The following is an 11,350-nucleotide window of genomic DNA, read 5'->3' as shown; positions in this document are numbered from 1 at the left end:
AAAAAAAAAAAAAAAAAAAAAAAAAAAGAAAAGGATAAAATGCTACCATTCAAAGAGGAAAAGACAAGACAATCAAATACTATTACAGTAGCAATCAGACAGAAGCTCTAATCTCCTTGTCCAATTTCCAATACAAATATTGTCTTCTCCTTGTTTCAGTGTTGTTTATACAGCAGAAGCCTTGTACAACACAAAATAAGGCAGCAACCATATTCCAGTGAAGTTATAACCTAACTATAAAGCAGGAAATGAAAAGCTGAATCAATGGCGAGGAGAAACTTTTCACTTCCACGTGTACAATAACAATTCTTGAGTAAATATGGATTTTCCTCATAGAAAGCACTCAGTCAAACCTCTCTTCCTCAGATATCCTCTGTGAAATTACAGGGAGCTGCTCTGTAATTTCAGCCTAGTCMCTTATTTAACACTAGATTTTTCTTCTCTTACGTATGTGCCCTGACATACATCAGAGCTCACAAGAAATATGAAATCTTTACCCAAACTCTAGGGAAGACACAGCCTGAAAAGTAAGGGACTGATTGCAAACATTCCTGGATGAGAATCCAAGCTATTGACTCAGGCCAACACACCACACATAACGGATACMTTAGCAAATAAAGTGACAAAAGGATTTTGCAGAAACAACACGGTACACTGCTGTGGACCTCCATTTTCTAAGATTTAATCTTAGGAAAAAAAAAGTAAAATTAAGACATAATCATAATCTACAATAGTTTTAACAGTATTACCTTATCCTCGTGTCTGAAAGTCATGGAACAATATGAGGTCTCTTTTCTTGGTGCATCAGAGAAGAGCGGATGCAGCAAAGTGTCTCTGCTGCTGGTAAGTAATCTGAGTAACCAGCGGGGACTGAGTCAAGCCTCAGCTATCCAAAAGCCTTCCTCCCAGGACAGCCTTCTGAGAATTAAAGCACAGAACAAGGAAAAGAGACAAGATTCAGGATGGGCACTGTGAAGCTTGAAAGATAAATTTCTGTCAGGAAAAGCAGGCAATGGAAAAGCTGATTTCCTGAAACCACAGCAAAGCCATCATGCAGATGATACAACTGAAGTGAGTCCACACASCAGAGGAGCCCACGGGTGAACTGTGATGGGCAAGTGCCAAAGGCAAACATGACCCAGGACTCTGCCAACWAGCCAAGGTGATTGCTAAGGACTGAGGAGTCATGAGAGGAAGAGTATTTCCCAAATACATAACAAAAAGTTTGGTATTCTGGGTAGATTTAAGATGGTGTCACTTACTGGTATTCCCTCATCCTCAATGATCCAGAGTCTCAGATCACCTTCCAGGACGATCACTCAGATTTATATCCATTTAATACAATGTTGCTGCACACATTACCAGTTATCRCTAAATCTAAACTGTATGTGAACTGTGGAAGTGAGATGTGCTAGACTTTGAAAAGGAGRAATSCAGTCCATAYACAAATACCATTCCATCATGTTTACAAATAACATGTACAAAAAATATCAATTACCTTGCTTGGGCTGAGACTTTTCCCCTTTCAGATGTGCCATAATGTTTGTTTAATTTCTGACACTGCATTAGCCAAGAAAATCCTGACAGTGGCAAACTATCATTGCTGTGTGTCCAAACAGAGGATTAAAATCACATTTAGCCAAAAGCAGAAGGTTTAAGGATATTTCCCAGTTGAAATGTTTTTCAGGTGTAAAACACTGCTATAGATTTTTGCACACAGAAAGACTGTGCATCACTCACTAGGAAAAATCCCATCACTGAGAAGATTCCTTGGAGAAGACTGAAAACTAAACAGCCTGGCCAATTACTCATGTCCGGTTACTAGTAAAAAGCTGTTTAAGAGGGAGACCTGTATTGTGAACATTTACACTTGGACATTATCTCCTGGGCTGGGTTTGAGATTATTGGAATCACTGGTTTTGTGATCATAGATACTGACCAAGACTCCAACTGTGACTCCTTAGGGAGACTGGGAGAAACAAATGCTGCAGAAGTGGGTGCTTCACTCAGAGTACATCTCAGCCTCCTGGAATACGTGGCATTTCTTTCATCAGTGAAGACTATGAATTTTTCACAAGAGAAGCCAGCTCAGCTCTCAAAGCTACTGCTATCTAGCACAAGTAGGCCTTTATTTACTTACTGGCATGCATTAAAAAAAATGGTTCACAGGTTTGCAAAGCATTGTAAGTGCCTTCCCTTCAAAATGCAAGCTAATGTGGATAATAAGAAAAATGGCCTATTTTTGATATACACAGACAGCAAATATCTTCAGAGCCTGGGTCTGGTTTAACACACATCTTTGCAAGAAAATAATTAGGTTGTTAAATGTAAGTCAAATGTCACATTATTAATAGTGCATGTCTGCATGATGAAGAAATGCTGACTACATATGAGTTCAGCCTCTTAAGTAAATTTTCAGGCAAATMTTCTAGAAGTTACTTAATATGTGTCAACAACTTAAACCATAAACAAAATTAAATAGGGAAATTTGGTCCCTGAAATACACCCTTTTAGGACCCAGAGATTATTAAATCAGCAAGTTAGGTCTATCATTATTATTTCTTGAATGAAAGTAGTCTATTTGTGTCCGAGTATATTGTGATAATGTTGAATAAAACTCAGTAAACAAAGCTAGGTTTCAGGCAAGACTGTAAAGATGTGATAAAGGACACACTGCTGTTCTCCAACTCCATGCAAGAAACAATAAATCTTCGAAAAAGATTTGTAATGGAAACATTATATGAGATTTTTAACAGAATGGAAAACTAACTGAGGTAAAATTCCAAGGCTGGTATGAGACAAGATGAAAAATATCTTMATTTATCCAGTTCCTTATAAATTCCCATCAATTATGTTAATTTACCTTTACAAAACCACAAATGTCCTTGATATGCCACAGGGGATTAGTCACTATGTCACTGTACAGACTGGAAAACAAGACAATGTTCTGAAAGCACCCTTCTGAGAGCACACTCATGTTTCTCTTACAAATTTTTGTTCAGAATGACATTTCACTGCAAAGCAGTTGTCATGATATTCCTGCTCCCCTTCATCTTGCAAAAGAGAATGTAAAGAAAACTTCCCCTAATGGCAAGYTTGCTTTGTGATAACTCTGCTGGAGAACTACTAGTAAGGACTTCTGCAAACACTCAGTCTTGGCTCCAAAATATATTGTTCTGATCACCTGGAAATGTGGCTCACCATCTCTTCCATAATTTACCTGTTCCATGGAACTGGAGTTATTCCATTCCATACACCTATGCCCTGCAATTGCCATGAGAAGTCATATAYAAATTTTGCTCAAGTACTTACAAAGTTAACAATTGTTCTTTAGGTTCTGTTGTRCTCTTCAGCCTGATTTAATGTGAAAGCATCATGATCTATTATTTTTCTGATATCTTAATATGACTAATGGCTACTCCATTGTTGAAATGGTTATTTAATGTAATAAAATGGTCATTTTATGTAACTGCCCCAGCAGAACTGACCTGGATCATATTCAGAGCTTATGCAAACTTCCTCTTTGAGTTCACTTCCCAGCTCATATCTGGTCCAGACAGATCCTGACTGATATTTGAAATCATAATGCCAACAGAGGGTCTGACATAAGATCTCCAGAGGAGTGACAATAGCAGTCAACTGCTCCCAAATGTGACATTGGCTGCAAGGTAGTTCTGTTACTTCGGGATATCTCTTTCCATGGATCATACCCAACTTGCTCAAACATGGCCGCAGAGTTTATCAGTCATGCTACAATTTGCATGCCTGAAATATTTCCCTGCATGCAGTRGGGATGTCTAGAGTGGCTTGAGAAGATCATCCAAATAAACCATTCTAGAAAATGTGGAATGATTTTGGAAATATCACAACACAAAATAAATTTTGGTAATTATTCATCTCTAACTGGCTTTCTTGAGGGTGCATTTGAAGTATTCTTTTTTTCCCTTACTCCATTCAAGAAAAATGTTGACAAATTGGAGACAATGCTCCAGTAAAAGAAGAAACCAAAAGGGTCAGGATAAAGACTCTAAAAGTGGAATTTAACTCCTGCCTGCTAGTCCTTGTGAAAGACTCATCATAGAAAGACAGAGCCAGACTCTTCTCAAGCCACACAGCTAAAGGAAAAGAGGCAACAGTCACAGGTCATAGGAAAAAAGTGCCCCCAAATATTAGGAAAATATAAATCACAGAGAAGGTAATGCAGCATTGGAAGTGTYCACAGGTACAAAATTGGGTAACTGCACTGTTGTGAGAGCAGCCCAGTCACGGTTCACCAGCTGATTCTGGTCTGCAGGGCCTGGTTTTCTCAGAGGGGGTAAATATCAGCTGTTTCCACTGAAGTCTGTAATATACGTCAACCTTTATTACTTTGAGGAAATTAAAGGTATGTCACTCAAGATTCAAGAACCAGATTTTTTAAACTTCTCTATGAAGCATACTGGACATAGAAGACAATTGCAGACACATCTGTGTGCTGAGGTACTCTAAAACTGTTGCTAAGAACACCGTGGAAAATCAGGCCYTCATTGTTTGATGTGTCTCTTTTGTTAGTTAGTTCAGATTTCTTTCACTATCCCACAGTGCTATATGCAGTGCTGTGTTTATTTTCCAGGTCAAGTAGTTTCATGCACTGGAAACTTAACTTTGAAGAAATAATATGAGGGGGAAAAAAAGATAATCTTAAATCTACCAAGTTTAAAGGGAAAAGAAAAAAAAGCCCAGTTCACATGATTAACTGTCATAAGCACAGTACATACCATCAGAGGTGCCAAAGCCTGACTTGAAAGGTTTTAAATGTTTCAAGCTGTGCAAGCATGCGTTTCTTCAAACAGGCAGAACTGATTATGATGATCACAGGCAAAACCTTAGTTAAACAGAGGATGTGCAATTTTTGTAAATCGTTATACAGCAATTACTAACTATTGAAATAAATGGCTTGTGTGTTTATTAGCATTAGGGCCTTTTTTCTTCCCTCTCAATCCCTGTGAAGAACAGGCAATGTTGCAGGTGATGAAGACAATTTTTGTCATCAATACAGGACAAGGAAACAAGTCTAGAGAAAATCAAACTTGAACAAGTGGTATTTTTTCGATTTCAAAAAGTTTAGTAAACTTTGAGATAGTTCTCAAATAACTCATTTCTAACAATTAAAGTCAAATTTTCTTTTCACCCCTTTATTACCTAAACATATATATATTCTGGTCATACCAAGAAGCTGAAGGAACATCTGTTCCTTCATGTGTCAGGAACTGTACACTCTCCTGTACACTTAATATTTTAGATGAATCAATGGAAAGAGGCACACAAATGTTGAAAGCAGGGAGAAGGTCATGCAATCCTTATTATATTTTACTATTTGTGTTCCTAACTCTAAATAAAATCTTACTCAGATGAGCTATATATGTATTTTTAAAAAGTTATTTAAACTGGCACAGACTATTGTTTGACACCCCTAAGTCTTATTTAACTGCACAAAGACTGAATTGACAAAAAGCTATGAAATAAGGTAAGAGTTTAAAATGCTTTGTAATGGGTAAATTTTGTCAATTTGAAACTTAAGATGGCATCACTTTAGGACTGTACAGACACATGTTACTCCAGCCATATTGCACCTTGAGAATAATTAGATGCTCCAAAACACCATCTAAAAGCACCAAAACATCACTTCCCAAACATCATCCTCCCCAATCAACAGCAGATCAGAGAGATGGAAGCCTCTGGAGGCAGAAAAAGAAAGCACCTGAAGATGGAAAATCTCTTTACCTAGAAAATAATAGGAGTTTACATCTTCAGTTCAGGTGAAGGCTCGTTCTKCTCCTTGCTGGCTATATGGCCAAATCAATCAGTAGTTCACAGGAACAGGAGGCTTGCCTGGGCGGATCAGGTGGCAAACTGCATCTTAAAACATGTACTTGGTGTGTTGTGCGTGCCAGAGAGAGAAAATTTGGGAACAAAATTCTGAACTTGAACCTATGAAAACAACAAAAGATCAATATAACTTGCTTTCCACAGAAAGATGAGGGCTTTTTTTCCCAGAGAATCTTGTTTTATTGTCTTGTGATTTGCTCTCCCAGCAGGAGATAACTGAATAAATGATAAGTATCTCCCCTTTTATTTTTTTCAAATGCTGCAGCCAGATTACAATGCAGCAYTCAGATTGTGTATTCATAGAACTGTGCCTTGTTAGGCTGTTCTGTGGTTAAGTCTACTGAAATAAGGAGATGTTCAAAAACAGTACTCATTAAGAGATGTTAAATGTTTTCCTTGGGGCATTCCTGACCAGGTGGTCTAGAGCACCTTGAATAAACTGGAATTATTTGCTCCAATTTTTGGGGCAAATTTTATTTGTTCAGGGTAAACAAAACAACCTGACTCGAATGCCTGGCTCCTAGTCGTAGTTTCTCCTTTCTTCTTTTTCATGATTTATTACTTGAAATAGGATCTGTAACCAGCAATAGAAGATGTTTTGGATTGTTTTTATTCATCCTGTAGGCTGAGGATTTCATAATCAACTGATCCACCAGTGTGTGAGTATCTGACCTCCTCTCTAAATACAAATATTCCCATCAATCTATACTCAGCTCTTTACCTGTATTTTTTATATGTGTATCTATTTCTGCATATGTTATTCAGAAGAATACTTTACAGCCTGTAGTATACTGAAGTTGTCATTCTACAGTATCCTTAGATTTGTAATGGAAAAAGCCAGATCCAAAGGGAAATCTAAGAGGTTGATTAATACCAGAAAAGGAATAAATAAGATTGGAAACAGAGTGAATGCTTGAAAATCTTACTTGCTTCTACCTAGGGTAACTAATTTGATTTTCTCCTACCGTCCATGTGGTTTTTGTTTTTTAATTTCCAGGAATTCCTGACTGTTTATTCTATAGTGAACCAATAGGATTTTGAGGCCACGGTATGTTGTGGGAAAYGTCTCAGTAGTATGTGTTCTTTGTTAAAAGTTGCAGAGGAGCTGCRTTGGTGAAATTGGACAAACGCTAACTATCTCACTTTTAAAAGGGAGCATAATCTGCACATCAATTAAAGCCAAATGTCTGCTTAATGGTTAAGACACTGATATGTGTCATCCTCCCAGTATTCACCAGAACCGTTCCATAAGTGCCTTGAAATCTAATTGCCAGTGTTAAGAAGAAAAAAAAAAAAATCTTCAAATAGATTTGTGAAGGCAGATGGCTTGTTTATATACAATTTTAATAAGAACAGTGTTTTTGTAATAAAATCGTGTGTGATTTATCCAACATGTAYAGCACAACAAAGGCAAACACRGAGCGGGCTACACGCGCACGCATCRCCAGGWTTGGGTTAYGCCAAGGGCTGCACTCCCTGCCCAAAGCCTCCTTCTCATCCCAACACCACCACTGGGTSAGTCTGGGGGGCTGGGCCTTCAGCCTCACACCTGGTAAGGCAATGGCCACCCTGTTCTGTTTTGCCCTCACCACATCCCTCCTCCTTCTAACAAAACCAGAACGTTACATATCGATGAAGTCATGCAAGGAGTAACAGAGGCATTGCCAATTGGTAGATATCTGTCCCTGATCTAGCTCCAACCACACTTGTCCTTCCTTGCCTCCTCCCATTGCTAATCTTCCTCCCAGTGCTTCACAGATGTTTTCTTATCATGCTACTGAGTGGTTATTTTTCATGTGGCTTCTCAGAGCAGATGTTCTACAGGCACGTGCTGTTTAGCCTTCTGTGGACATTATTTCTCTTATAAAAGAACTCTTACTGACATATTGCCTTTAAAAAGAAAAAAAAAGGAAAAACAAACCCCAGAACTTCAAATAAAGAAACAAATCATTAGAGTTTTTAAACACCTGCTGATAATTTGATMATATTGCAAGAGAACCCTGGATGCTGCAGTTATTACTGTACATTTCAAAAAGTAGCTCTTTTAAAACATCTTTCTCAGAAATCTTTAGTCCTTATCCAGTTGCAGGACAACTCATTCAACACATAGAAATAAAGGTTACATGAGAAACAAAATGTGACATGTTTAACTACACACTATTTCACAACCGTATTTTGATTATTTGCTTTAATGAAAAAAGAGTCCCCAAATAAACTATGCATCATTTGGGGTTATGCCAGCAGGTGAATCCATCCACGTGCAATGAATCCTCTCTCTGCCCTTTCCACCAAGGTCATATACTGGGGCATGTTCTGCTAGTTACCTGGTTGCAGCATCTTTCCATTCCCCATTTTATAATGTGCTTCCTTCCTGTTGTTATTATTGCATTTTATTACATTTACTTGCTGCACTTTTGCTCAGGTTTTCAAGGGGTGTTTGGAAGTGTTGCACTTACAACCAGCTAGTGCTCAGATCAACACTTCAAAATTAGCAAGAAAGAGCTCATTGCAGAGAAGCATTGTTGGAGGCTGATTTTCAAAAAGAAATGTGCAGCACAGCAGTCATGTGGAAATAAAGCTACATTGGAGACATTATCTGGGTGGAGAAAATAAACAAATATTATACGAGTTTGGGAACTACAACCAGTGGCCAGATTTCCCCCAACGAGTATAAACCTGGAATTGCTCCATGATTTAAAACTCAGTTTCATGGGAGCTGTGCCAGTTCAAACCAGCTGAAAATCTAGCCCGCAGCCCACAGCTTTTGGCTTTGACCAAACTGAACATCCCACCCACTACATGCCCTTGATGGCCCCAAAGAACGAGCACTAGAGCAGAAAATCTTCACTCGAGACACCTCATGCCTCTGCTCCAGTTGGCCTTTCTGTACAACCAGTTCATTAAACAATACTTCAAATGCTTGATTCTTCCTCTTTTATGCCACTGAAATTGCTGGATCTGAACCATCATAAAACTGGAGCCACGCAGAGCTCAATTAAGCCCAAAGATTTTGAAAGGGTTGATTAACTAATGCTTTCAGAGTTCCTGTTAGGCACCAAATGTGTTYACCTTGCAGAGACTTCTCTGACTTCCAGAAATCTGGGACATGGAGCTGTGGGATAATGACAGTGACASGTAACTTAGGGAATGGGTTTTGAGACAGTCTATCCACCAGGCAGCCTTCTGTAACTCTGACTTCTGCTCTTGAAATGCAGCTTCAGTTCTGCACTCATCTGTTTAGGAAAAATAAATCCAATGTTTTCTGTTTACAGCCTCTCCCTCCTTAGCTCAGCATCACTCCTTTCTCACTGTCCTACATACCACCAAAACATCTGGGGTGGTGGMCAGTGCCAGAACTCACACCAAGTTGTCCAATTAGTCAGATATCCCCAGGGACTGGACAAATGCCTTGTATCAGATGTCTCTCCATCCCACTAACTGTTCTTGCTACACTAAAAAAAATAGTGCAGTGGTTTATAGAAAAAGGATAATCCACCCCAAAACACAACAGTGGGATATAAGCAGTTTGGAAGCCAAGGTGAGGAAAGAAAGAAAAAAAAAAAGTTAAAATATAGTTGTCTGTGTGCATGCATGTGTGTATTTACTCAAACACATACACAYAACATAACATTTTTTCCAAACTTGCATGATGGCTGAGAAATTTCAAGGATGAGCACAAAATATTACCAGAAAGCATAAGGGAAATAAAGTAGCTGACTTTGAAAAGAGTGGAAAGTACTTTTGATTAGAGTTCTAGTAACTGTGGGAAAGCTACTAGGGGARAAGTGGGAAATGTTTAAGCAACTGTTGGAAAGAGTGCAGTTGAAATTCTTCCCACTTCAATCTAAACAGGGAAAAGTGCAACATAGGCCATTGTGGTTAGGTAAGGAATGAAATGCAAAAGAGTTTTACAAGCAGAAAGCTGAAAGCTTTTAAAAAAGATAAACAAATCTGGTGCAGAGGATTTGGAGGCACTGTATGTAAAAATAAGCAGAAGTAAGTTAAAGGATCAAATTAAAGGAGCAAATGGAATTACTGAATGCTAAACTACATAAATATTTCAACTGACAACAATGGGCTCTTTAGACATACTCACATTAAAGAAAAGGGAAAATATAATAGTGGTCTCCTAAAAATGCACAAAAAATGAGAAACAGGGACAAAGGAAATGGTCTAATAATAATACAGAGGAGGAAAGGAAAAAACAAGAATTATATTACTGTTCCTGATTCAGAGTCCAGTCCTACAGGAATTGAAATGCAACYCTTTACTCTTTTACAGGCAGATAGTCATCTGCACCAGGTAGAGGCAAGACAGAAAAGGCAGGACAAAGCATGCCAATTTCTCCACCTTTACTCCCAGTTGTGACCAGGGGGCTGGCTCAGGCTCCTATGCTTGTAAGAGAACGCATGAAAATCCTAAAGATTTCACCTGGCCACAGTGATCCTAAAAATGCCTTTCAGGTATTCATAAATCACTGGACTCAGCTCTTTCCTGATTACTTATTAAGTTCAGCCCAACTTGATGCCAGATAGCAGGGCACTCACTATAAATCCATTACAACATCTGTATTCCAGAAAAATCCCAAGGCAGCTCAGAACACTTWGGTAACTCCCTACTTATTTTGTTAACACCTTGTTCATGAAAGGAAGAAAACGAACCTAGGCATTGAGAAAATATTAAATATCCATATAACATAATAGGCTATAAAGAGCTATGAGTGACAGACATGGAGTCAGTGACATAGAATTTTTGGACCTGGAAGACTTTCTTGTTTTGCATGATTCTCTTCTGTCATATGGACATTCAAAGCAAAGCACTTCTGCAGAGGATTTACAGAGAGAGAGGGCTCTGAARGCAATTGCCCCCACTTTGCATCAATATGTGCTTGTGCTGTTTGATGGAGACAGACCCTGCACTGAAATGGATAAAGCAGTATTTTTTTTCAAGGTTTCTCTCCCCATCTGGCTCCACACCTGTTGTGTGTTAAGTATATTTTCAGTGAAGACTAAAAACATTTAGGATGATCTAATGGATGTGTACAAAATAATGAAAGAAGTGATAATGGTGCATATGGTAAAACATCCTCCCATCCAAGAAGCCCAGCAGCCATGAAATGCGGCAGAAACGTTCTAAACATAAGCAAAAATAAAATCCAGTAAGAACCTAGTTCACAAAGATAAACAAGCACCTGGAAGAAATGGTGGCACTGGGCAATAAAAACAAATTTCAACAGTGTCCTAAATATTTTTGTATTGCAAATAAAAWTATAAACCACTGAAAAGCAGGAATGAGATAAATATTACAAGAAAATGAAAACACTTGGACACATCCACGAGCAGGCTGCATATGTGTTAAAAGCAACTGTGAAAAAGCAACTGTTCRTTACTATTAGTTATCATTACCTTATTCTTCTGATACAAAAAGTATATTAAGCCAAARTCAGATACTTACAGTGGAATTAAGTATGTACACACAAGGC

This window comes from Malurus melanocephalus, unplaced genomic scaffold, assembly GCF_030028575.1.
Source record: "Malurus melanocephalus ecotype Western Australia unplaced genomic scaffold, MMel_1.1 scaffold_565, whole genome shotgun sequence".
Lineage (NCBI taxonomy): Eukaryota > Metazoa > Chordata > Aves > Passeriformes > Maluridae > Malurus > Malurus melanocephalus.
The sequence above is the reverse complement of the archived record's forward strand: the minus strand, read 5'-3'. Positions refer to the sequence as shown.